Source organism: Urocitellus parryii, assembly GCF_045843805.1.
Source record: "Urocitellus parryii isolate mUroPar1 chromosome 13 unlocalized genomic scaffold, mUroPar1.hap1 SUPER_13_unloc_2, whole genome shotgun sequence".
Lineage (NCBI taxonomy): Eukaryota > Metazoa > Chordata > Mammalia > Rodentia > Sciuridae > Urocitellus > Urocitellus parryii.
In genome coordinates, this window is record NW_027551770.1 from 608071 (window position 1) to 630104 (window position 22034).

General features: G+C 49.2%; 1 pseudogene; it reads right to left on the reverse strand.

The window, feature by feature from the left end:
* Positions 1-22034, reverse strand: part of LOC113178370 (E3 ubiquitin-protein ligase RNF213-like) — a 105846-nt pseudogene that overhangs the window by 33031 nt on the left and 50781 nt on the right.

Sequence of the window (22034 nt, forward strand, 5' to 3'; positions counted from 1 at the left end):
ACACTGAAGGCCTGCCCCTCTGCTTGCCCTGCCCAACCTTGTCCTTTCTGATGGCTCCCTGCCACCACAGTGGTTCTCAAGGTGCAGCTTAATAACCTGCCTGCCTTTCTGTGGCTCTGGCGCACCATGGCCTCCCTGCATGTGGTTTTCCTCTTTCTCCAGTGTCTAACGAGATGCCTGGCACTTGACAGGGTTCATCGAGGGCAGATTGAGTGCACAAAGAGCCCCTCCCATGGCAGGAGCACCTGCTCTCCCTGCTGCCAGGTGTTCCAGGACCTGGAGTCCACTGGTGAGCACAGGCTGAGCATGCCAGGGAGAGCCGACTCTGGATCTCACCTGACCTCTGCAGTGACAGCTCTGGCTGTGCTCCCACTTCCTTGAAAGTACCCATCAGAGCAGACGAGCTCCAGCGGTATGGACAGCTTCTTCACCAGCTGCAGCCAGGCCTGGGGACTTGGCTTCAAGAAGTCTCTTGTCAGCATTTCAGCACAGGCCATTGCAGCAAATGCATCCAGTGTCTGGGAAGAGGAGAACAGTCACATGACCCCACAGGGCCCTTGCCCTTCCACCCACCCTCTTCTTTGGCTGAGGCTTCCTTAGGCCAGAGGTCCCAGCAGAGGCAGTGTGTCCTTGTATTCCAGGCTCTTAACCTGCTCCTTTGGGTCTCGGGATACAGGAAGCACAGCTGTTCCCAAAACCTCTGGGCTATGCTGATTCACACACCCCTAAAGGGTTTCTCCTTCTGCTCCCAGGGACAGGCCAAGGGCCTGAGCCTCCCGAAGGGTTGTACCATCTCACTGCCAGCCATGTGGTGCTTTTGTGCAGCTTCAGTGAGGCTCTGCAGAATCTGTGGGTGGATGGTCAAGATTCTGGAGAAGTTGTGCAGCCGGGTCCTGAAATGCTGATAGGCCAGGTGCACCCACGGCAGGCAGAGCACATCCACAGGACTCCCTGAGGCTCCTTGCAGCTCACAGACACAGGACCACAGGGCCATCTGCAGAAACTGGGGTTTTCAAGGGTTTTCAGTATGTATTTTTGAATCATAAAGAGATGTTTTCCTGTAGGAATTCAGAACTATTCAAAAACCACAAAAAAATAAAATTACAAATCAGACTTCCTATTTCCTGACTGCTTTTTAGTAGAGTCTCTAGCCATTTTCCTAACTGTTCCTTTCCTCAGAATCATCCTCAAATCAGAATCACTGTGTTCCTGATTTTTTCCACTCAAGATTAGGTTATAAGAATTCCTCTACCACTCATTATCTGTGAAAATATTGTTTTCAATGGTTGCAAACAACTATTTTAAAATGGTCCTACTTTAATTTGTCCCTCCTTCATTTATTTGAACACTTAAATTGTTTTTAATTCTTTGTGATCAGAAACAAGGCTGGAAAGCCTTGCTGTGAGCACTGTCCAACCACCCTGCCATGTGACCACTGCTCAGTACCTGCCCAGGAAGCCTGTGAGCCTGCCCTTCTTTTTGAAAACTCAGTTTTTCCAGATGAGCAGGTACAACTGGCATCTGGAGACTGTTTATCTTTTGACTGCCTGGTGGGGCTGAGCATGTGAGCAAAGCTTTCTAGATTCCTGCACAATTATGCCCTGTGTAGCTGGCTTATAAATTATACCCATTTTTGAAATCAGGATAATTCTGCTCATTCCCCAAAAGATCTCGCTAACCTTCCCTCATGCTGGCTAGAGTATGTTCTTCAATGTTCTTTAAGTTTCCATCTTGGGCTGGGCTGCTACTCTGCAGTCAGCACTTGCCTAGCATGCCTGAGGCTCTTGATTTTCTCCCCAGCTCCAGAAACAAAAAAAGTATCAACTTTCCCATTGAATTTCACTTATTATTCTTACCGTAAGACATCAGTTACCTATTTATCTTAAATTTGTCAAGAGAAACTCAACAATTTCAAGAGGGTGCTACAAGGAACCTGGAGAGCTTCTCAAGGTACTAGAACATCCCATTCCAGGAGGCCTTGGGGAGTGATGAGGACTGGCCCTGTGTTCTGAGCACCTTGGGGGACATTCTCAGACTAGCATCCTGTGTGGCTTCATTTTGTTCCCCCACATGGCAGCACCAGCTCTCAGAAGTTGAGTTCCTGTGTTTGTCCCCAGTCTATACCATGCAATTTTCACACTTGACCTTGAGTGGATACCTACCTTCATCTCCTCCCAGGTGGACACTTTCATGGTTAAGAGCAGGAAGTCTCTCAAGTAGCACTGAACCAGCTCCTGCTGGTGATCTCCAGGGAGCTTGGCAAGAAACACGCCCAGGGGAGTCTGCTGGAAGATTTCCACTAACTTCTCTGACCGTCCTGCAGGGAGGAAGCCAGAGCGGCTTGAGACAAGTGAAGCCATAGCTGAGAGAAACTTGCTCCCCAGTAAGGAGCCACAGGCTAGTGTAGCACCCTGGGGCATTTCAAAGACAAAGTTCCATTATTGGAATAGAGTATGGTGGATGTGTAGCCTAGGTGACATAGAAAGGAAGGCAGGATCAACATTCAATTTAGGTCACAAAATCCACACTAACTCCAACAGGAAAAAACATATGAGGTAGCCTAAGTTTTGTGCTGCAAGTCTGTTCAGTGTAATGGGCCCAAGTAAGTAAGCCAGGGAATCACGACTGAGTGGGCTTCTCTTTAGGGCTGGGGTCAGAGACTACACCAATCAGAGAGATTTGCCTTCCAGCAGATGGGGAGTTGGCTACCTACTTCAAACTCAGCTGGACAAGCAGGTCCAGGCAGGGCATTCCCCCAGGGGAAGAAACACTCTCTCAGCAGGAGACCAACTGCTTCACTTTGGTTTAGGACAAGTGGCAGAATGCAAGCCCAAGAAAGCAAGTTCACATTGAGCATACTGGTTCTCTAAGTACATGTAAAAATGTGGATGTGTAACAGATGTGATTCTGCCATCTGCATTTGGGGTAAAATTGGGAGTTCATAACCAACTTGAATCTAATGTATGAAACATGATATGTCAAGAGCTTTGTAATGTTTTGAACAACCAATAAAAAAAAAAAGTAAATATCAGACAATAACAACAGAGATACAATGACATAAAACCTATCATTTGCTTTTTTTACAATACACTTATCTCTTTTAACAAGCAATAATTTTCAGTTTTATGAACAAAAAAATAAACTCAAGCAGGTAAATGAAAGGTTTTAAACTAAAATCGTTATAGGTGAGGGCAGTAGAGAATTAGAATATTTCTTCCCCCTTTACAAGCTAGTATTTATATATTCTGCCTTATGATATTAGAGACCAAACATTCAAGACCACCATGCAAAAGTGACATCGATGATAAACCATGATGTTTCCTTTAATGTATTTTCTGCCTCTACAGATGAAAGATGACGTAGCTCCTGAACAGAGGGGCTGACACAGTAAATGACAAATGGCTTCTTTTCAAGTGATATTTCTTCATCATAATGTCAACAGTGTTCAAATAAACACACTTTTTTTTATAAAGAAGAAAAAAAAAGAAAAAAGAAAAGATGATTTCACATGTATCTGAAAAGTGACTTTTCAAAAAACATAGCACTGCCACTGGCTTTTCTGAAATGACTATGGCCAAACTCAGCCCCCAGCTATGACGCAGGAGGAAACAATGGCTCAGCATGGGGAAAAGGGTCATGTTCCTTTCATTGCTAGCATTTGCTGAGAAAGCTTAAAGGGGCTGTTTCCTGGGTCTAAGCCTCAGAACAGGAATGGTCAACTTGCAGCAGGAAGTAAGCTTCATCCCTGCTGAAACATGCTCTAGTTCACCAGACTGCCAGCAAGTGAGCCACTAGAAATCACCTCACAGCCTCCCTTCACGGCATGACTTAAAGGCTTCTGATCTCCTGGAGACTCATTTCTTCAGCAGACATTTCAAAATGAAGGTAAGACATGAACTTGAGTCTATTCCACATGCAAAGTGTGAGAACTACAAGTCCCAGAATTTACCAGGTGCTAGCTGCTGTCTGCCCGCTGATAGTCAGGCAGTGTCTTTGTGGGTAAAGGCTGCTTCACCAGGGCTGTATCTGGCCCATCTTGAGTAGGACTCACCTTTTGCATCTGTGATGTACTGGGCCTGGACCCAGAGGTCTTCCAGATAGTCCCTGATTCTCCAGCTGAAGGGGACACTGTTGCAAGCACCCTCGGGAAGGCTCATATGGTTCTGTACCACGATAAAGGATATCTCACTCTTGGATCTGCAGTGAGGTGAGGTTAGTGAGAATCAGTTCCTGAGATGGTGCTCCAAACACCAGAGGACATGTGCCACAATTCTCAGAAGGTGCTGTGGGTCAGGGGTGAGGGGGTAGCTCTGAGGTAGAGTGCTTCCCTGGCAAGTGTGAGGCCTCAGGTTCCATCCCCCACACCATCAAAACAAGACAAGGTGCTGAGGCTGCATAGACAGCTGCTGTCTGCCTTCCTGGCCAGGGCTCCCAGTGCACAGAAACTGGAGGGCTACCTCATAACCCTTGTTTACAGGCAGAATGAAAGCAGGCCACCTGTGCAGGGCCTAGAAAGGGCCCAAAGCTTCAGGCAGGACCAAGTCTCCAGTGCCTGTGCCTGCCCCTCTCCTGCATCTTATTGGCCTACATTCCAGAACTGAAGTCCCTGTAATCTGAACAGAAAACTTGGGGAGGTTCCCTGACAGAACAGGGGAACAGCATAAGGGAACACAAGCATGATTAAGGACAGTCTCTCCAAAGGGCAATGTCCCCACTGCACACAGAATCCAGCCTGGCTTTCTGAACTATCACAGATGCCCTCAGAGAAGAAAATGAGGAAAAAGGAAATGGAACAAAAACCTGCCAGGATGCCATGACCGCTAGGCTATAGAAGAAGCTGGAGAAACATTCCTTGGAAAGCAGAGCCTACATTCTCAAGCCCAGGAGAGCTCCTGAGGGTGCTGTGAGGATTTTCATTCACCTTATGTTATTCATCATAAGCGGAATGTTCAGCAACTTAGTGTTACTAAAAATAAACATCCACAGGTCCTGGGCCCAGGCTGGTGAGTCTGGTCTGATCAGAAGCTCGAGGTTGCCATCTCTGTCGATGAGGGAGATCATGCTGGCCAGCAGAGGGGTGACTACGCTTTGGACCCGCTTCCAAAGGGTATGCCTGCAGCAGGGGTGGGACAGAGGACAGGGGACAATGGCTCAGCACCACAGTCAGTACTATGATCTTGATGCCTCCTTCCTCTGTGTCAACAAGCCTTCTAGCCTACAAGCCAGGGCCGCAAGTTGAAGTTCTCATCACTTTTAAGTGTAAGAGACTCACAAATGCGATTGTCTTAGATTAGAAGCAGGACTGGATGGAACTTAATTCTACATCTAGTAACAGCAACTAGTGCCTTGAAAAGATGAAGAAATATTTGCTGTTTTTGTATATAATGTTTTTTTAGAACAAGCCAACTAGGTTCTATAAACAAATCAAATAATAATGAACTTCACTAAATAAATAAACTTTGCAAGAAAAAAAATTAGCTGTGGATACCATATAATAAAGATGAAGAGATGAACGTAAATTTGATCTAGATGAAGTTAAGTAAGAAAACATGTTCATCTAGAATTCAGCTTTCATTGAGGGTGTTTCTGTAAATAACCCTGAGTACTTTAGAGTGACAGCGCTTAATTGGTTGAATTAACTACATCTCACTTTCATGTTGCAAAGATATGTTTTTTACATAATAACAAAAATTCTATAATTTCTTATGGTAAAGGACAAGAATTACTAGGTAATTGTGTTGGAAAATAAAGTAAGGCCTTTTGTATGAATTTTTTTTCCTGAATATATAGTACACAGGATTCTAGAGAGAACTTAAAAACATCTACTGAGAAAACAAACATCCCACTAGTCAAGGACATCACTTGACTTAAGACCCCAAACTAGAACATGCACAGAGGATGGGGAAGGGGTGGTCGTGAAAGAGGTTCTGGGCTGGAGGAGCTGAGAGCCCTGGGAAGTGCTCTCAGAGTAATGCAGTCACCTCAAAGGGGTTCCAAGAGACCAAATTTAAACAACTTGAGAATCAAAAAGAATATTAAGACAAGGCTACTTAACACAGTTAACTAAAAAGCAGAGGACTTCTGGTGTAAAGGACTTCAAGGAGGCTGGCTGTCTAGCCCCAAGGATATGTGATGTTAAGTCCCAGACACACAGTGTTAGTGAAGACTCATAACATCCAGCAGGGTCCTAAGGCTCTGCTAGCCCCAGAAATGGGCATTGAGGGTGCAGTGCAAGCAGGTCCAGTTGTTCCTGGGTGTTGCTTGTGACCACGGGGAAAAAACTGGTCCCGAGTACTGTGGAGACCATGGGGTAGTGAAAAGGGAGGCTGGCAAACCCAGCAAGGACAGAGCAACAGTGGCAAAGGGGCAATGGGAGCATGGCTTGGATATGTGCTAGGAAAGGGAGACCATCCAGGGAGCAAAAACATAGTTCTGCCCTCCTCAGAGGTGGAGAAAGAAACACCTGGTGTGCTCCTTCCCCTGGGACAGTATAGCAGGTCCCTGCACTGCCTGCTGCTCACAGTACCTGAAAGTGCCGGCCTCCTGGAGTGCATCCTGGTTCGCAGCCTCTCGCCCCACCCACTCCTTCAGACTGCAGAGCTGGTTCTCTTCTTGCTTCTTTAGAAGGACGGAGAGGCGCATCTTGGATATCCGCAAGAACGCGGCTGTGAAAAGGCAGAAAGGACATAATTTGGTCCACCTGTGAGCACCAAGTTGGAGACTCCACTGTGCTGCTTGACCAGTTCCCCCACAGAGGGAAGCCACAGGTCCTCTGGCCAGGCCAACTCTAGAGCAGAATTCATGAGATGTCCTGAGATTCCCACTATGCCAGCTGCCTCTGCCAAGCCACAGAAACCCAGAAGGGCAGCTCGCCACACTCAGTCACCTGATTCCCTGATGAGAAGCAAGGACATGACTCATACCACTGCACACACTGTCCCCATTCAAGAGGCTGAGGAGGATGGTGACTCTCCTCATGTTGCGTGTGCTGCTCTCCTGGTCCCTGAGCATCCCCACGGCACTTTGCACACAGCTCCTCAGCAGTCTGGTGGTGTCCAGGACTTGTGCCTGCCAAGGGAGACAGCACATCATCTGCTGCTGTCATGTCCAGGGTGGGTGAAAGCTACGCTACCCACACAAGAAGGTGGCCTCGTGTCCATGTGCCCAAAGCATCAGTGGCCAGTATCCATGGTGAAGCTGACCTACAGACCTCTCCCAGCTGATCCCTGTGTGCTGCCCAACCACCCTGAGGACCACTGGCAAGGTGGTGGCTGACATCAAGGATTTGGTCAGTGGTTGGGGGACAGGGCAGAGCTAACTAGGAGTCTTCATAAAGAAGGGAATGACAGATCTTGTCCTGGTAAGTCCCTCATACTTCCAGCATAAAGAGAAGGCAGGGCTCAGCCTGACCCTGGCACAGCTGCCTGGGCTCCTCCAGCTCAGCCACCTGCAGCCAACAGGGGAACAGAGAACTCACATCACCGCCCCTCAGGTCCACGGCCTCCCATTCCATCTCCTCAGGACCTTCCTCTTCCATTTCCATTTCTGCCACCTCCCCTGACATGCTAGTCTCTGCCTCCATCGCCTCCTCCTGGTTGCCTTTTGATGCAAGCAAAGGGAACACAATCAAGTCACCACTTGGAGAAGGAAAAGGATAGGGTGGCACCAAGTCTGTGCCTAGGCTGAGAGCTTCACCAAGGTTTCCTGTCCCAAGCTTCAGTGGCAGCCCCAGTCATGGGGACATTTGTCACCCAGTTTAGCACAAAATCTACTGCTCAGGTGTCCCACAGCCTGGGGCACATCACCCACAGCACACCAGTTGATACACTGGGTGTTGCTCCTTGGCCTTCCCATGGCCCTGGTGATCTTGACCATGAGCCGGGCAGTTCAGTGTCACATCCTGAGTTCCGGCTGAGGCCAGGTGCCAAGACTCAAAGGTAACTCAAGTGTGGCAACCCTGACTCCAGCCCCACAGGAAGCTGTCTAACTTGACACCTTCCATCTGCCTCTCTGCCCCCACTTTCCCAGACTGAAACCTTGCAACTCACGCTCAGGGCTGTCTCCTGGCATGAACAGCTGGCTGATGGTAACACTCTGCAGCTTAGTCACATCAGAGGACATGACTGGGAACCTCCGGAGGTCATCGATGTGCACAGACCGCCATAGCCCTGTGAAGAACAAAGCTACCACGTCTTCTCAAGTCTTTTCACTTTCTTCTTGCAGCCATGAGCAGGGACACACCTGTGTCCAGATGTTTAATCACACTACTGACAGAGGAATGATCAGTACCTCAAAGTCTATGTCCCTGAACACACCAAAACCCATCAGTTCCACTACATCATATCAGCATGCTCACCATCAACCTGTGTGTTGAGACTGATTAACTGGTGTGCAAAGGCTACCTGGATCCTGTCTATGGTTCTTTACATGCATCTTAGCATACATACTGTCACTTAGTTAGAAAGTGCTTTAAGATACTGACAGGTTGTCTTTCCATCTGTGAAATTATTAAACTTATTTCCCTCTTCTCAGAATACCAGTTGTCTTACATAATCCAGTTTGTGATCATTCCACAGAAAAAGAGTTGGGCTGATTTGAAGGCAAATCAAGGAGTCAGGCACAAGGAGTCAGCACTAGGGCTGGTTGCAAGGAGAAGATCTCTGAGTCATTTGTACAATGAAAAGTTGGAGCAGGAGCTTATCCTGTGCACACCTGAGATAGCCCAGGCCATGCTGACAGAGCAGCAGCAAGTCCCAGGGTGATGGCTGTGAACAGTGAGCCAAAGAAGCCCAGAGACAGCTGGAGTTGGTGTCTGACTTAGACATGTAGGCAGCATGGGACCCCTGAGAATCAACCCAGACATACTTAAAGACAGTCACTTATCTTTGGCCCTACCTCCATGAAATCCCACATAGGATGCTCTGCTCCCCATCCGGGACAGTTTTGTGATGAAATAGACAAAGATGCAGCCCTGAGTTCCTTGTATTTTGTTGATTTCATTGATAGCAGAGTATCTATTTAGAAAACAAAAATCAAAACAAAGCAAACAATTGAGCAAAAGCCAAGGTGTGAGATGGCTGCTGGGTGTCCCTGGAGCTGTCAGGGGCTTTACCACATTCCATACAATGCCAGGGGCCACCACATCTCTTGTGAGAGGAGGATGGCTTCTTGTTGGTGGGGTCACTTTCTACCTCTCACTGCTGATCAGAACTCCCACTCGGCATGTCTCAGGGCCCTCACATGCCAGAGGGTGGGGCTTGTTGGCCTTCCCATTTTGAGAGAGTACAGTGAGGTACAGTGCCCCTTGCACCCCTTGCACCCCCAGTGGCGTCAGACCACCTCCTAGCAGGATCTGGCTAGCCTTAACTTTGTACTAGGCTCCCAGTACTTTAAAGGGGCAGAAGTCACTCTTACATTACATGAGTAATAGAACACAGCAATTATGAAAGCAACAGATTTATAGTCATCATAAAAAATGTCCAATAAATATTAATTTATTTACATAGTTTTACTGCCCTTAAACTTATGATAAGTACTTTTTTTTTTCTTTTTATGCAGTGCTGCGGATTAAACCCAGGGCCTCAGACATGCTAGGTAAGTGCTGTACCACAAGGCTACATCCCAGACTAAACTTTAATCCTAATTGTGTGATTAAAAATTAAAATGACCAAAAAATGACTGCAAACATAGCTTTAACACATTCTTCTACACACTACAAATATTCCATTATTGACACTTCTTGCATTTCACCAATTCTGTGCCATTACTGGCCTTTTCCTTCATCCTTTCCTCTCTAGCTTCCCTAGCCCATGTCAGGAGCTGGGAGGGAGAGTCATTCTTATTTTCACACTGCTTTCAGGAAATAAATTCTTCAGGAGGTCCTGGGTAGATTTTGGCTTCCTGTGTTTCCTGAGAAAAAATACTAAGAACATACTTAGCTGATGCAATGAGCTGAGCACTGTGAGCGCCATCATCAAAATCCATCTGGACAATGAGGATTTTACGTCTGGCTGTCTTCATTAAGCTGCTTCTGAAAGAAAAATTGAATCACCCAAGTGAATCCTCTGTCCTAAAACACAGGCAGCCATGGCTCCGTAGGCTGAGGCACAAGGGTCACAAGTTCCAGGCTAGCCTCAGCAACTCATCAAGACCCTGTCTGCAAATTAATAATAATAATAATAAAAGGGCTGGAGATGTGGCTCAGTGGTAGAGCAGCCATGAGTTCAGTTCCTAGCATAAGTGAAACAAAACAAAACATAAACATGGATCACAACACTCCACAAAGTGAAGGGAAACACAGGCCATGCAGAATAATCCAGCATCCAGTAGGGTCTCCTTCCACAAGGTGAAGAGGCAATCCACTGGAGAAGGAAAGGGCTACACAAATATCAAGAGACAGATGACACAGCTGTGGAGAAGGCCACTTATGACAGGGGCTGGAAGGGCATACCATGAGGCTGAGCAATGACCTTCTCACAGTGTCCAGTGCTCAGAGTTCCTTTCGAGTGGCTACCATGCCCCAGTATGGGATACCATATACCTAGGATGGGGGCTGAGGGTGATGGGCAGGCAGGACACCTCACCGGACTTCCTTGAGGAATGAGTACTCGGTGTCGAACTGCTGCAGTGACAGGATCATGGGCTTCGGGGCCAAGCCCTTCACTTCCTCCCCTAGGGCCTCGCAATCACGGCTCGTCAGCAGTCTGGAGAAGGTGGTGACCTGCAATGTGGGTGCGCAAGCCATCAGCCAGAATTCAAGCGGGGGCACAGAATGGTGGGTTAGAACCCAGGACCAGGGGGCACTGGGACAAAAAGAAGCCCGACCCCGAGCAGGTTTTACATACAAGGAATGGCTGAGGCAAGCAGAACCTCCAGGGTCAACAGATGACAGAGAGAAGACTTGCCCCGGCCAGAAGATGCCTCGGATGTCTTCTGAGAAGCCAATGTCTCTTTTCCTATTTTGGTCCCTACCTGAGAGCCTCCTGATCCTTTAGGGCTCAGCACAATGCCATTTCTTCTTGTAATCTGGCTTCCTGCTATCAGATGGAGTTAGCCACTGGCAACTCTTCCTCCCCTCAGTAGTTCCCAAGTCTCTGCCATGGACCACACCCCATGGTGCAAACCCAGATGTTCCTAGGCCTGTAGGACCTCAGCTCTCCAGACCCCTTCTATTTTTTTTTTTTTTTTTAGTACCAGAGATGAGATGTAGGGGTGTTTAACCACTGAACAACAACCCCAGCCCTTTTTTAAAATTTATTAATGTTTTAGTTGTTAATGGACCTTTATTTTTTATTTATTTTTATGTGGTGCTGAGGGTCGAACCCAGAGTCTCACACATGCTAGCATTCTACCACTGTGCTACAAGCCAACCCCTTTAGCCCTTTTAATTTTCATTTTGAGACAGAGTCCCACTAAGTAATTTAGGGCCTCCATAAGTTGCTGAGGCTGGCTGGCTTTGAACTTCCCATCCTCCTGCCACAGCCTCCCAAGCCACTGGGATTATAGGCCTCTCCACAGCCTGCAGCACCACAGAGGCACAGGCATCAGAGTGGTAGCTATTGCACTCAGTTCCAGACCCCTTCTCTGGGCCTGTCCTTATGAATAGGCTTCAGGTTCCCACATCCAACCATAGAGCAGACATCCAAACCTATCCCAAACGGATGTCACCACCACTAGCTGCCAAACCCACTGCTATTCCTGAATTCTCCATGGTGATTGCACAAAGCTGCAGTGAGCTCAGGAAGGGTGTCTTCCACCTCCTTCCTCCCCTTACTGCCTGCTAACTTTCTGCAGTTTGCACCATGCCAGCAGCCTCCTGACAGCTCTATCCTCTCAATGTTAGTCTCTTGCTCCACTGTATTCCCATCACTGGGGCAGTGGGGTATGTCCACATACATATTGCTTCATAGCTCCTCTCTGTGCAGGTAAGACAAAGCTCAAGGCTGCTGACAAGGCCCTCCACATGTCTCTCCACCTATTCCATCCCTGTGAGACCCAGCACTCAAAGCTTGAACTTTACTATCTGTCAGTGATCTCCTCCAGGTCTCTTGCACAGATGCAGATTCAGACTCAACACCTGTGTCCCACAGAGGCCTCTGCCTCTGACACTGGCCCAGCCAGCCCTCTCTTTCAGTGCAAAAAGCCTCTCTTAAGGAGAACCACCTAAGATCCATGTTCCTACCTGGAGTGTACCTTTCACCTATGACACACACTAAGGGCACCTGCATGGGAGACATTCTCATCCATTACTCTTACTCTGTCAAAGGATGGGAAGCAGACCAATTCACTTACATCCCAGGTGGACCCAGCACTCTGGGACCTGAATGTTGTGCCCAATGCTGCTCTCAGAGCAGAGCTCTACTCACAGTCAAAAAGAGGCCTCACTGAACTTATCCTCCTTGTGCCTGTATGAAACACACCCGTTTCCTAGACTGCACACTATCTTGAAGAGAGTCAAAACCTCTGGGCCCCAGGGACCAGGGCTCTTGGGTGAAAGAGGAAAGGGAAAGGCTGTGGGGCAGTCACCTCTGTGAAGATGGCATGGCACTCCGAGTCCCCATTGCGAAGTTGGGCCTGGAGGAAATCTGCAAAGGACTGATGCTGCTGCTTGTACCAGTATTCCTGCGACAGCACCTGCGCAGCAAATGAGCCCAGTGCAGAGTTGCTCAGCCGCACCACAGCATCTGGTGTGGCACAGTCCAGCAGGATCAGCTTGGCTTCCTCAGACACCCTGTGGTATAGCTCCTCTGTCAGGTCCCCGGGGCCCTGCCTCTCCACAGCCTGCAGCACCACAGAGGCACAGGCGTCAGAGTGGTAGCCGATGAAGACATCAGCAGGGCTGTACTTGTGCCCAGCCAGGAACTGATGGGCCTTCACGTCAGCAAACTGCTCTGCCCACTGCATGAGCTCCTGCACAATGCTCTTCTGCCACCCCTGTAGCACCGAGCTGATGTCCAGGTAGTGCTTCTCTAGCCGGTTAATGAGGGGCACAGGGAACTGCTCATACACCACATTTTTCTCCTCGATGACAATCAGGCGGAAGTCAGGGTGGACCCGACACTTGACTCGATGGGTGCCGAGCCCGAGGTCCACGTACTTCTGGCCCCCGAGGTAGACGTAGTACTGGTTGAGCGCATCGTACAGGCTCTCATATAGGTGCTGCAGGTTCAGCAGCACCACCATCTTGCCAGTCTCCATGCAGATCTTCACCCGATTGATGTTTCTGCAGATCTGGGTGTACTCCTGGTCCCGGGGAAAACTGGAACCAAAGATGATCTCAGGCTGCTGGTCCTCACTGAAGAATGACTGCTGCAGGATCTGCAGGGCCATGTAGTTTTTGGTCAGTATGAGCAAGTAGCGGGATTCAGCTTCTTCCAGTTCCCCCACTGCTGGGAGTATGTTCTGCATACTCCCACAAATGTTCTGCTTGATGAGCTCCAGGGTGCTGACCTCTTCCACACACCCGGCCTCAGGTAAATTGGCCATGAAGATGTCCAAAGCGGGGATGTCATCTTTGCCACTGAAGTTCCGAAGGACTGCATGTGCAATATCCTGTGGAGAAGGCTTCTTGTTAGATGCTCTGGCGGTGGCGAAGACCATCTTGATGAGGCTATAGTAGTCGCGAAGCCCGAAGAATTCCTTGTTCTGCCTGCTGCACACTGTTTCATAGGCCTTGGCAAAAGGAGCGAAGTACCCTTGGACCCTGTCCTGCACCAGGCTGTCTGAAGAACAGATCCCTCTGGCACTCTCTATGAGCTCCTTCTCACTGGGGCTGCCGCGGGACACAAAGATGCCCCGATTCATCTTGGCAGGGTCGAGGGCCCAGTTGGAAATACCTATGAAGCCGACTTTTTGGTGGGGGGCAGGATCACCTTCAATGCACCCATCTTCTAGCAGTGGGTGCAGAGCCTTCAGGGGCATTTTGGGGGAATCTTCTGCCAAGCCGACCTCATCCAACACCACCACAGACACGTACTGCTGCAGGTCCTTCCCCTGCTGGAAGCGAGCACACTGCTTGAAGGTGTTTATGATGCCCTGTGGGGTGCAGTGGGGGCTACACTGGAATGACACCAGGTGGACTTGCTTCAGGCTGCGGAAGAGAGTGGAATGTGCAGCCTGGCCTTGCATGGCATCTGCCACGATGGTCTTGGCAAGAGATTTGGAGCTGCCAGGCTTTCCTACCAGGAAGAGGGGTATCTTTAGCTCAATGCAGATGATCATCATGAAGACATTCTCCTTCAGAGCCAAGTTCCTGGCTATGGTTTTCCTCAGAGGCACCCCACTCAGGAAAAGATCCTGTGCGTGTGTGATCTCGTCCAGGATGACCCCGCTGTTGTCATATGGTTCTGGGAAATACCTGCAAATGGCTCTGCGGTAGGACTCCTTGTCTTTTAGGGAGGCATGGTAACAGACCCCCACAGCTAGTACCAGGGACCAGAGGACGGGGTCTCTCCTGAAGTTATTTTTGCTGACACTGGTCTCGCAGAGAAAGGTGTTCAGCTTCACCAAGAGCATCTCACTGCGGCCATGAAACCATGTGAACACCTTCACACAGCGCTCCACATCCCGGAGGCTGACGAAACTGCACTCACTTTCAGTGTTCCTCATGAACCTCTGAGAGGCAGAGAGCACTTCTGTGATTACATGAGTCTCGTCCTCGCTGATCCTGACATGGTCCACCAGTCTCTGCACAATCTGCTGGATGTAGAGCTTTTCAGTAGTGTCATTCAGTTGCCCAAAGTCCCACACCAGAGGAATCAGGCTCGGGGGCAGGGCATGGACACGGTACACCAGCTGCCTGAGGGGAATGGAGCCCAGCCTGTCTTCTGTCTCCTCTGCACTGACCCTGTACCCCAAACCAGCTGACTCCAAACAGCAGATGGTCTCCTGGGAGTGCTTCCTGTAAGGGTTGCAGGCAGCTATGATGTGCAAGCCTGAGTCCTCCTCCAGGGGCTGGCCATCCACAGTCTGGTCACACAAGACTTCCTTAATACAGCTTATGGCTTCTGTTGTGTTGGCTTCATCAAAAAACAAGATGGTGTCCAACTGGTGTGAGTCCTTATTGGATAAGGCAGTTTTCTCAGTCTCTAAGACTTTGGAGTGAATCATGGCTGTGGTTGTTCCTCCATGAACCTTGACCAACTTCATGGTCTCAGCCTGGGTACCAGCACGCCGCAGATCACTAAGGAATTTAATGAGCCTGGTTTTCCCACAGCCAGTTTCTCCCATGATGATAACTGGGATCCCACACCTGAACCGCATTTCAATGGCCAGAATCTTGAGCATGTTGTCCATTGTAAGCTCATATGTTTCATCAGGGTCAAAGGCCTGAGGAATTCCTAGTGGCTGGCAGAGTCTCAAGAGTTTCTCGTGTCTGGGCAGGTTATCAAAGTCAACATTGAAGGGCACGCCTTGAAGCAATAGCCCCCTGTACAGTTCTTCTGTCATGACATCTTTCCTGATTATCTCCCCATTGAGATGGTTGATGGCATCAATGCTGCCATTCTCATTGGGCTGGAGATGGAAGCCTATGAATGTCATGGTCTCACGGTCACCATTGAAGAACACATATGGGTGAGGCTCTGACTCCCACCTCCTCCGGAGAGTGAAGGGGGCGAGCTCTGCCTCATCAACCCCATCCATGGTGACCATGTGCTTCCCTTGACTTTGGTCAGAGGTATGAAGTGTTGGTGTGGCAAAGTCTCTTGCCATGACAATCATGAAGGTGACCACGAAGTTCTTGAAGCCCTGTAGTATATCTCCAGTAAAGTCTGGATTGCAGAACACAGAGGCCTCACAGTCCTTGAGCTGAGAGTTGAGGAACCGAGCAAAGTTCTGGAGCTCAGACCAGGAGGGGTTGATGACCCCACAATATATGAGGAGGTGCTGGATGCACTCCCCTGGGGTACCTTCAACAGAGCCTGCTTGGTATTGAAATGTGTCTAGGTTTTGTTTTTTATGGAATCTTTTTAAATATTGGTAAGGTCTTTGGAAAGTAGCACTGCAGAACTCTCTCTCATCCATTCCAGGCTCTATGAAGCTCCTCTCAGGGCTCAGCTCCATGGCTATCACTTCTTTTGGAGGTCTGCAGGTGACTCTGGGGAAGATGTCAAGAAAACTAAACTGGGGGGCATGTGGATTCTGCAAAGAAGAGACATAAATAGAAGTTAGAATTTGATTTCCTGAAAGATGCCCATATGTGTTAACCTTCCACGTGGTCTCCTGTGGATAGACCTTTATGAAAACAATCACTTGAATGCATGTGGCTTTCTGCAGCCTCTTGTTCACAGAGGCTGGCATCTGCATGTTAGAGCATTACAGAAGCTCAACTATGGCATCTGCATTATGAACCATAAAGCTATATCCAGTCCTGTGACTTGATCTCTTCGCCAAGCATGAACACATTTGTAACAATAGAACTCCCACCAGCTAACAGGTTTCCATGAATGACGTCTCACTGTCTTCTTCACTGGCAGTAAGGGAGACAGTGGCCATCAACAGAGAAATGCTCCACACTCAGCACCCCTGGAATTCAACCCCAGACATAGGAACCAATCTGACATATCCAGATGAATCCAAGATGCTACCAATCAACATGAGAGTATTCTCATTCTAGACACCATTAAGATCTAAGTCCAAGCATGTATTTCCCCTAACATGTACTCACAGCTACCCTAAGGTGAAAGTGCAAAACAACCAAGATGTGTCAACCAGGCTTCAAGCCACAGAATCAAAGGTGTGCCATGACCACCTGAAAATGCCCTGTCTACATACCAGCTTTGTAGACCTCTTTGGCAGTACTGAATTTCCTTCTGTAATTTCAATGATATATAAATGGCATGGGTTCCGAAGCCACATTTTCCCACTTATATCCATTAGGTATTGTAAAATGAGGATCTTGAAAAGAAAGACCCAAGTTCCAGTCTGTACCTAAAGACAGAGAAGCATGGGTTTGAAAATACACAATTGCCAACCATTCCTCCCAACCCACAGGACCCTCCTGACTTCTTCCTTGGGAGAAGAGTACTGACTACAGGCAAGTATAGAAGGAAGGGACTCTTCATTCAAGGAGAAGCAGATGGGGCCCTGGGAATGTGAGCCTTCTGATGTGGCCATTCAGTTGCCATGTGGGCACTTACCGAAGCAGTCACATCAAAGTGGAATATCATGGGCGTTTTCCAATACTGAACATCCCAGAAAGACAGGAGGGAGCCCAGGATGCGGCCCTCATCCACCTGAGCGTCAGTCAACCGAACAATCTTTAAAGGCACCTCTTCACTGTTTAACTTCTTTTTCAATTTTTCATGCAATCTCTTCACATAGAGAGATTTTCCTAGAACGTTAAAACAAGGAAATTAGATCCTAAGCCTATGGATCAAGAGGAACAGATTCCAGAGAGATTAGAAATTACTTCTCAGCCAGGAGCAGTGGCACATGCCTATAATCCCAGGAGCTTGGAAGGCCAAGATAGGATGATTTTAAGTTCAAGGTCAGCCTCAGTAACCTAGTAAGGCCCTAAAAAACTTAGTGAGACCATATCTCAAAATTAAAAATGAAAAATGCTGGGGTAGGGCACCCTTGGGGTAAATCCCCAGCTAAAAAAAATTAAAAAGTTACTTCTCTATATAAAATTCAAAACTGATGCAACGGAACATCATATTAGAGCACAACTCCACCATGAAGTCAGAGTCCCTAGCTGTCACCCACCCAGCATCCTCAAATTCCCCATGATGACAATGGTGGAAGTGTAATAAAGTAAAAGCAGAGGCATGTCCCCCAGTGGGGGAGAGAACAGGTTGTATCTGGACAGGGCACAGTGATGCTCACAGGTTGAAGTCAACAGAATTGAAGTCACCACCTCTTTCCAAGGAAACATGACAGTGACTAAAGGGAAGGTGCAAAGGCACTCTTCTCCTGGAGCTAGAGCAGCTGTGCCTCTTCTGCTCACACCAACACAACCCGGAATAGGTCAAAGGAGGTTATGCAGGAAAAAAGTGACCTGCAGAGAAGTCCATGCAAGGAGAGGATCAGGGCTTCCAGGAACTGCAACCTGGATGGAAAGGGGGCTCCTTCTAGGGGAAGCACTGACCGCAGGGAGTCAGACCCTCCTGAGACTCACTTTCCCACCTGCAGAGGTTGTCAGCTGAGGTGCCCTCTGCTACAGAGAAAGGGGACACTAGGAAGCCCTCAGGGACTGCCTGCCCATCCCAGCACTCTCATTACCAAGTCCTGCTCTCTCTGAGGCCACGATCCCCACACACATCCGGTCTCTGAACACAGCTGCCGCTGACAAGGTCTGTGCTGGGACCCGGTAGTGATGTGCCAAGTAGGCCTGGATGGCATGGAGGGGCGCCTGGGGGATGACGTGGACTTTGTGCTGGCTGAAGGCTGAGGGCAGGTAACAGCACTCCCGTGCTGCATCACAGACCAGTACTAGCTGGTAGTCCTCCCGGGGACACTGTGTGCACAGGCTGTGGAAGAGGGCCTCTGCCTGGCAGGCCACCTCATAGCTCAGCTGGTCCACAAACAGCAGGCTGTAGACCTTGTGCCCCTGGGAAACCGGGGCCAGGCAGCGGTGCAAGAGCAGGGCCACCTCCTCAACCGTGGTCCCTGGGGTACAGAGTAGCACCTCATCGAAGGTGGGCAGGGGCTGGCCTGGGGCCTGCATGTAGATAGCCAGGGCAGCCAACAGCACCTCAGAGTGGCCACATATGACCAGGTTGGGCTGGCCAGCCTGCAGGCCCACAGGAAGAGACCGCTCCACAGGAGGCCCGCCCATCCTGGCCAGGTGAGCCAGACAATGGCCCAAAGCCTCCAGGTCCAGGCAGCCAGGCAGAAAGACACTCATGCACTCCAGGGACTGTTTCATGATGACCCTCAGCTTGGTCACCAGGCTGATCTCAGCGGATTGCAATGGTGGTAATTCTTCCATCACTGTCCTCATGTGGTGTCTGGGGGCCTCATTGAACCCCTCGGTGACCCTTAAGATGTCAGCTGGGGTGCAATTGTCTTTGATGAAGGACAGCATCATGAGGGCAGCTTCGCTGGGACTCTGCTTCCTGAGCTCGGTGCTCAGGAGGACCAGCTGCTCGGCTGTGTAGAAGTTGAGGTAGAAGTGCTCTCTGCGCTTACTGCTCACGAACTCCTTCCAGTCATCCAAGAAGTGCTCCATCTGCCTGCAGAGGGCTTCCAGGAGCTGGGTGATGTCCCCACTCTCTGTCAGCTGGCTTACCAACTCCAAGTGGAAGTCCATGCAGATGGAGACGCCATTCCTGGGGCAGCAGTAGACCTCGGCAGTCCAGGTCCGGAACAGCATGTTTCCCGCAGAGTACAGGTTCAGGAAGGCTTGCACAAGCCGCTGCACGTGGCAGAATAACTGGGGGAAACAGGGGCATAAGGCAGATGTCACAGTGAACTACTGGAGGGGGACGTGCCGATCTAGACACACACAGGTTCTAATTGAAGGGGCTTGGGTTCACTCCTCCCTTAGGGTCACTGGGAAACACGATCAGCCTAAGGAGTGGGCTCCCATCTTTGGGAAGTGATCAAGTGGCAGATAAGCCCACTGTGGGCCGGGCTGTGCTCAGTGGTAGAGCACTTGCCTAGTATGTGCCAGGCCCTGGCCCTGTATCCAGCACTGGGGAAAAAAAAATGTCAATTGTGAAGTACAAATAAACTGTAAGAAAAGAAACTTTACATGAGAGAGACTATTATATAAATCAATAACCTGTGTCAACAATTACTTCAGATTTTTTTCAGTACTGGGGATTGAATCCAGGGTAGTCTACCACTGAGCTATGTCCCCAGCCCTTTTTATTTTGAGACAAGATCTCACTAAGCTGCTGAGGCTGGCCTTTAACTTGCAATCCTCCTGTGTCAACCTCCTGAGTCACTGGTGTTACAAGCATGTGCCACCACACCTGGCTTGATTACTTTTTTTTTAATATTTATTTTTTAGGTGTAGATGGACACAACACAATGCCTTTATTTTTATGTGGTGTTGAGAATCGCACCGGGGTTCCGCCCGTGCTAGGCCAACGCTCTACCACTGAGCCACAATCCCAGCCCTGGTTACTTTAGTTTTGATGAAGAGTGCCCATTAGAATCTTGAGATTTTTGATTTTGCCAGTTTACAAAGTAAATGAAGCCATTCATACTTCTTCCTAAGAACTATCTACCTGGTCACCTCCTGTTAAATGCAGTGGATTAACCATCTGTCACCACTGGTTGGTGACAGATGGTTAATCCATCAGCTCTTTTGGAGGAGCTGATGGCCCCAGGGCCTGTCCCATCTCAGATGTGACTCCACGCAAGGTGCACCCTGCAGACCCACAAGCTCCACTCTCTGGAACCACTCTGTCCACCAGAGGCCAACCCCTGCCTATTTCCGTTTGCATGCCCAGCCTGAGGCAACAGGGCACCTGCTCACCTCAGAAAACCTCTCCACTTCCATATTCTTGTGGTCTTTCTTGCCAGACATCAGCATCAGCTTGTTTAAAAGATCCCTCAGCTCTTCCAAAGTGTAGGAGCGATCTGGCTCTAGGCCACTGTGACCCCCAGGGAGGATCAGGTGCAAGATGGCATCTGGGGAGATCTGGGAGGCACAACATGTTTAGAGGTCATTTTCTAGTGGCTGAAACCCTGACTCTGCAGCAGGCCAGTGCGTGCCACCAACAGTGCACCTGGAATCTGGGAGGGCTCACCTTCTGGTCACCTGTGGGTGCCCTGATCTCATAGATGCCTCTGCTGTTGATTGCTGTGGCCAAGGACAGGGACGAGAGCTCAATGGATCCATGGCTTTCCTTCACTGTCTTCAGCCACTCCAAGTTCCTGGCAGAATCTCGCTATTGGGACAAAAGTAGAGAACATGGGCCAGGGTTCGAATGACTATCTTCCTGGATGTCCTCCTCCTGCCTCTGCCCTTGCTGGGCAAACTCCAGCCACTCTCCTCCAGGGCTCTGGGTGTAGCTGCTCACCCAATGCCTAAGGCTGTCAGGTGCCTCTGCCTGATCCCTCAGGACCCTGCTTGGTCCCCAAGGACCCTGGCCACTCAGTGTAGATGCACTGGTGCCTGGTTCCTAGCTGACACATGGAGTGCACGTGGCCTGCACTTATGGGTGATTGGGTGGATGGCCACAGGACATGCAGCCAGGTGGGAGGCCACCATCCTGCTGTGTTCTCAGAACAAAGGCCCTCTGAGGAAAGATGCCTGACTGAACAGGAGCCCTAAGTTCTTAATGTCCTGCCATGGACCCTGAGCATGGCCAGAACAACTTAGGAAAATTTTAAGAGAATGTGAGCTTCTAGCAGGAAAACTGTCTATCTCCCCACCCTCCAATCACATGTAGGACCAGCTGTCCTGAGTAGGGTGCAGGCCTCTGGACATCTCTGCTCATTGGGTGAGTTGTGTAGTGCTGGTTAACTAAGACTCTGGTACAGGCAATTTACTTAAATGTTTATTTTTTCTGATAAAAAATTAATATCAATTGCGAAAAATACCCAAAAGTAATAAAATAAAGGACAATTACTACCATTCAGAGAAAACCACTGTACACTCTCTTTTACACTTCCTATTGTGCCCCTTCCACTCCTGTCTTGTAGGGTGGAGAGTACTCTTGACATGCAGTTCCATAGCTCTCTTCAAACCCAAGACAAAAAAGGCATTTCCATTTATGAAGAAAACCTGGTTTTCAACATCAGTTTAAATGGCTGCCCATGTGCCCTCAAAGCAGAGCAGTTCCCTTGGGCTGCAAGATCACCATGCCTTGGAACCGGGAACAAGACTCACCAGCTTACTGGGCAGGTGAGGGTCGTTTTGCAGAGCCTTCCAGAGTTCTTTCAGCAGTTCCATGAACTCGCTGAAGCCTGCCTTCTTGTCCAGCTTATACAGCAGGGACGCATAGCCCTGCACAGCATCATGGAAGCAGGCCACCCGGTCCACATCAATGTCATTTTCTCCAGCCAAGATGGAGGCGAGGTCCACAAACACTTGGAGCTCGGTGATGCCTGAGACAGAAACGGGGCTAGCACAGAAC